This window comes from Balaenoptera ricei, chromosome 7 (assembly GCF_028023285.1).
Source record: "Balaenoptera ricei isolate mBalRic1 chromosome 7, mBalRic1.hap2, whole genome shotgun sequence".
NCBI classification, from domain to species: domain Eukaryota; kingdom Metazoa; phylum Chordata; class Mammalia; order Artiodactyla; family Balaenopteridae; genus Balaenoptera; species Balaenoptera ricei.
The window spans coordinates 101,546,125-101,552,124 of record NC_082645.1 but is presented as its reverse complement, the minus strand read 5'-3'; the positions used below and the strand labels follow the sequence as shown (position 1 = coordinate 101,552,124).

Here is a 6,000-nt window from a genome sequence, read left to right as displayed (position 1 = left end):
CATCTGTAATAGGCCGGATCCAGACACCCACTCTGCCCGCCTGCTCTCCCATCTCTAGTTTCTGAGGTTTGACCAGAGTCTCCTCCTGTCCCACTTTCAAGTTACACATTTCAAACTGTGGGAATGGAAGCCGTTCCTGCCACCTTAGCCTCTGGACCACAGCAAAGGTCAAGGAACTCAAGATCAGTAGCACTTATGAAACTGTCAACAGAAGCACATACTTGTGGAAAATAATATAAAAGAATTTTAAGGAGGTGGGCCAGGCTCGGAATTACACAGGAGACCCAGAGTCTGCACAGTTTTCATCGGGAGCTGCGTCTTGGAGGTAGGCAGCTGTAAACAGTGGTTTAAAGCAAAGGAGGAATGTGTTAGGGTGGGTTCAGGAACGTGTCAGGCCAAAGCGGGCGCATGAGGGATTGGGCAGAGCCAACAACACGGGAACAGAAACTGGTGCCGGGGAGAGGAGACAGGTAGACAAAATGTACAGAGCAGCAAGTCACCGTGCCTAGAACCAGTGGCTCTACTTGAGCAAGAATCACTTACAGGACCTTTAAAATTACAGATGCCCAGGTGCCTCCCAGACTGATTGGTTCAGAAGGTCTGGACAAGCATCAGTAAGTTTCTTGTTTGTTTACTTGTTAACTCCTCTGATGATTTAATGTGCAGCCAGAGTTCAGACGATTGAGTTATTGAGTATAAGATGCTGGGTATACAACTAATGCTGGGGGAGACAAAACAGATGTGATCCCTGCCCTCATAGTGCCTTAGAGCATGGGAGAAGAGATAAACATTAAACACAAAATAAACACTCAGTTACAAATTGTGGTTTGGGCTACACAGGAAGAGAACAGGGTGGAGGATGTGTGTGTCGTGGAGAATGGAGCATCTCTCCAATTTCTGGAAGAAGGTACTTAACAGTAATAAACACCATAGAATTCAGTTACATGAAATCAGCTCCCTAAATTGTGACTAACTTTGGTTGTGCAACAATATAAACAATTGCAAGATTTAATCAAGATTTTAAATTTAAAAAAAAATAAGTAAAATTGGGTCAGAAACCATAAAGAGGATGAAAGGATTGTCCAAGAAGAGTCTCTGAGAAAGACGGAGGTGTCAGCTGGGTCAGCCTGGAGAAGAGGAGGCCGGGACAGAGGGACGCGTGAGAAGTCGGCTCACTTCCTGAGTTTTCTTACCAGTGAGAAACCTGAGTTTTTTAGCTTCTTCAAGAATTATGCAGGAGTTGGAAGAGGCTGATCTTAGGTTACCATAACTTGGGGTTGTAATTGAAATGCTGTAATGTTGGATATGTGGAAAATGGTGTCTGGGGGAAGAAATCAGGGAAGCAGAATAGAGCCTAATGCATAGACATCTCCCTAAGCACCTTAGCTGGTGATATCATAGGTGGAATTTATTTATTTAAAAATAGACTTTATATAAAGTACCTGTCCAGGGTGCTTAACGTCTTTGAGCCTCAGTTTCCTCATCCATAAAATGGAGACAAGATCCCGAGCTCCCTCATGGGAATTTGGTGAAGCTGCGCTGAATGCTTATTGGGTTTCGAAGGCTGTGCTACACTTCCCTGAGCCTTATTAGGAAAGGGGCTATCATCAACAAGCATTGACTGTGGATGGCCGCACTGTGGTTCACAGTTTGTAAATGTTATCTGTTTGATTCCTCCCAACAAACTCAATACCCTGAGCTGGGCATGATTTTCTTCATTTTCAGATGAGAAAAACTGCAGCTCAGGAAATTATTCTAAGACCAAGAGCTAAGAAAGTGGTGGAGTTGACATTTAAATCCAGGTGGTCAGACCCCTCCGGATCAGGACGCTTCCAGAGGATAATGCCAGAGAGAATTGGTAGAACAGGATCTGGGGGAGAGTGAAGATGAGAGAGGAAGGAGAGGGAGAGGGAATGAGGAGGAAAGAGAAACAGAATGAGAGAGAGAGAGGGGAGGGCAAGGCCCACAGAGGGAGGGACAACCTGACTGCAGGTGATGGGCAAAGTCTGGTATTCGGCCACCTCACTGAGGCATTCATGGTATGGCCCCCTCTGTCTGCTGACACTTCTGCTTTCACGGTTCAGGGAGTTCTGCTCAGTTTCCTGAAGCCGCGGCCCCTCCCCTCAACCCCCTCCTTGTTCTTCTTCTTTTCACAGCCTCTCCCAGGTCCCAAGGTTTGAGGGAAGCCTGTGCTCCGGATGCTTCTGGTTTGCTCAGACAAGTGCTTAATTGCTATTTAAGAGAACTGATGCAAGGGACCTTTAACACACGTCGGTTACACTGACGTCTGAAAAGAGAAATAGACTTCCTCTCATGAATGGGAAATTCCTCTCACAGCAGTTATGCTGAGAAGGAAGCATGGGCAGGTGGGCCTCAGCCATGGGCCCAAGGGACCAGTTCTGTGGCCTGCCTTCGTCTAGAGGCTGGTCAGCATTGTGGAGGCAATTCCCGAGGGTCCTTAGGGCTCACTGGCCTTGAGTGAATCTTCCCTCCCGGTATAAAAAGGGGTGGGAGATTCCTAAGTAATTTTCCCTTTCCAAGGTTCTAAAGCAGCCCCAGGTACCAGCTCCTGCTCCCTGGGCTGCCCCTGAAGGCAAGTGGCCCCTTCTCCACTCCTCCATGGAGCAGGTGGTGGGAGGAATACCTTATCATCCCCGGTGTTAGAACTGATGACCGATTTTTAATTCTCTGCAGACCAGGCTCCCCTTTTGCCCACACCTGTGGAAGACCCATCTCACTCCCCACCCAACCTAGTATGCCTCTACCCAAGTTCATCAGCCAGGATAGGTTGCATGGCCCCCAAATAGGGTCAGGCTACAATGTTGTTCCATTTCCAAGGAAATTCTCTGATGCAACATCACATGTCCAGTAACTCTGATGACTCAAATGTTGGGTCAAATGTCACCTTCCCAGGGGTCCCTCCCAACAACCTTTCCAAACGTGATCCCACACCCTTTCCCAGGCTCTCTCTGTGGCACGCTGCCCTGTTTTGTTTTCTTCACAGCACTACCCTGACTTGAAGTTCTTATTTCTTTAACTCAGGCCACTATATTGATGGACTTCTCCCACCATCAGCATCACTCTAAGTCTCTACAGTAACCCTCATGCCTAGAACAGAGTCAAGGTCATAGTAGACATGTGACAACATCCATACCACACATGAAGGAAGGACGTAGAGGTCAGTCTCAGAGCCCAGGTGCCCCAAAGCCCCACTCCTCTCTCCTACGGTCCTCTCTTGCCTTAGTCCTAGCTCCAAAGTGTCTGCCTTCCTCTCCTCCTTGTTATTGCGAAAAGCACTAGACCCAGAAAGCCATCACCTCTGGTTGTTAAGTCCTTCTTCGCCATTTTCTGGCTGTGAGCTTTTCTGTAAATTATACAACTACAACTGTAATCATGCACATGACAATAGGATTATTTTGAGGAGTAAATGAAATATCTATACATCTGGGTCTGGTGTACAGTGAATGTGAATTGCCTTGCATTCTTCTCTTTGTTTCTCTCCTCTCCTCTTTTTTCCTTCTTTATAACTTAATTCCCTGCCTTTCCCTTAACCTTTACTCTCTACTCATAAAGATGCTGCCAGAGTTTTCAGCAGGATCTATGTCCTTGAATTGGACTGATTTAGGTAGGCCTGAATGCCAGGGAAGTTGCCTCTTCTGAGGGGAAGACAAGTTTAAGGCAGATGTTCTGAAAAATGTCAATGGCAAGACCCAGGAGGAACCCAGAGAGAGGGGCTGGAGGGGTGCCCAGCTGGAGTCTGCCCAGCCCTGAGGTTCAGGAACACATTCAGACCAGTAGTTCTTGAGATCCTGCCCTACTTACTCTGGAAACCACTGTGTTTGCACGGTTGGGCAGGTAAATTTGAACATATTTATTGTACCAATGTGAGGTGGGTAAAAGAATCCAGGGATGGGAATGAAGACTTATTTCCACACCCCACCCCTCTCAGCTCTGCCATTAGCCAGTTACAGGGTCTAGGAAAAGTCCATCCTGCTCTCTGGACCTCAGCTTGCCCTCTGACAGTTAAAGTGAGACTGAAGGTCTTGATGGTGTCTTCTAGCTCTGACAAGCCATGGCTAAACCAGACCAAAATGTTTTCTGCAGCCATTTTATAAAAGAGAGTGGAAGCAGAGAGCAGAAGATCAGAGAAGCCCCCTTTGCAGGGTTTTTTGTTTTGTTTTGCATTTTGTTCCCATGAACTTACTTATCTGCAGCACAGATTCTGTTCGGCTGATATTGGTGTTTTTACTGTCCTGCATGGGTGGACTGGTATTACTTTGCATGGCCATCTGAATTTTCTCCATCCAACTTTGCCAGGGTCTCACTTTCTCTCTAGTGGAAGCTGTTCTCAGCATACAGGAGCTTGAAATTTCTTAGAGGTGCCTGTAGATGGACTTGCCTCTTTTCTGCTATACACATCCGAAGCCACGGCAACCTTCTCTGGGCCAAAACCACTTACTAATTAATACATTTCACAGGGTGAATAGAGCCCTGGCACCACTGCCAGCCCAGGGCAGCTCCCAAAGCCACGGGCCTTGCCCAGTGCCCAGAAAGAGCCCTGCCTGGAGGCAGTCAGTGCCAGGTTTCCTCCAGGCCGGTATCTCAGCCTTCTCATTTGAACCCGGGAATGTGTTGTCGCCTGCATCCCCCAGGGCCCCCAACTCTATCATTCTCTCCTTCACCTGCTTCCATTTCCAAGGAAACACAGGTCACCGTCCTGTGGCACCTGATCTATTTTTCATTCTCCCCTTCTCTGGGAAGAATGATGGATTGACTCTGGAAAACCCATTAGGGAAGGGCTGGGTTGTCCTGCATTTCCATCAGGCCTGTCCAGGTGACTTTGAGTCAAGCCGCTGAGAGCCATTTAGCTGCGGGACCATCTCTGTGGGGCATCATGTTTATTTGGGCTGCTGACCCTGGCCTTAGAGAAAAAGATGAAGGATTAATGACACTCATTGTCCAAGACCCTTCCGCCATCCATCTTTACTAGAGACTTTTTGGAGCCTCTTTCATTCATTTACAGTTTGTTGAGAAGCACCCAGTGCCCCCAATGGACCAGCCCACTCTACCTTGCATTCTAGGTAGCATCCTTCCTTGCCTGTCTGTGCCAGACCAGCCAGCAGGCACAGGTCTCCAAACTTCCCAATTTGAGTGAGTTCCTAAATTTCTGGAAAGCCAAAAAAGAGGTCAGAAGGATAGGGGGCCAGAGTGATGGCCCTGTTTTTATCATAGCATTGGTTTGCCTAGGGAAGGGTTTTTGTTTTAACCTCACAGTGGATGGTGATTGAGCCTGCAGGCTGATGTATTTCCCTCTCTGTTCTTCAGATAAGGCTCTAGCTCTGCAGGGATGGAAGATGAAATTTTCAGCTTCCTTAATAAGGATCAGACCATTGTATTCATCCAGCTCAGTCTTACATGGCAGAGCAATTACTTTCCCCTCCACCTCTCACTCCTCTTATTCCCTGCAACTGCATTTATCAGTGGTCTACTTATTTTCAAAGACCCGGCCAAAACCTCACTTTCTCCATGAACCATCTAGCCCCTACAGTTCCCTGCAATGTCTCATTTATTTTCTATTTTCTTGTGTCATTCTTCAAATGACTATGTTACCATAATTACTATTCAACTCTTGTGCTTTTAACCTCTTCATCTGCGCTACTGAATGTCCAGCTCTTTTTGTAACACACCATGCCTTACATGTCTTTGCATTCCCTGTAATGTCTAGAAAAGAGCTGCTCACATCATAAACTATTATTAAATATGTCCTGGTTATGCCAAGACAGAAATATTGGCCTGCTTGGTACTTACATTTCTGCAGGTAAAATAATAAATTGACTTTCCGCTTCAAATCAGGCATATTCACTTCAGACAGTTGGCCAAATTAGGTGTTAAACACTGGTGAGTCACCCAGAGCTAGAAAGATGCCCAAATGCCAACTGGGAAAATCTTGACCAAGCCAATCAGGGGCTTCAGGACCTTCTTTTTAATAGCAGTGCCAGC

The 6,000-nt window shown here is 46.8% G+C and overlaps 1 long non-coding RNA gene across 1 annotated transcript in view; it reads left to right on the top strand.

Annotated features, from left to right (window-relative positions):
- The first annotated feature begins 267 nt into the window (after positions 1–267).
- The window catches only part of LOC132368690 (uncharacterized), a 19,132-nt gene continuing 13,399 nt past the window's right edge, over positions 268–6,000 (top strand). Inside the window, exon 1 of the long non-coding RNA XR_009504150.1 lies at positions 268–325. This is a non-coding gene — a long non-coding RNA (uncharacterized LOC132368690). The remainder of the gene's footprint in view (positions 326–6,000) is intronic.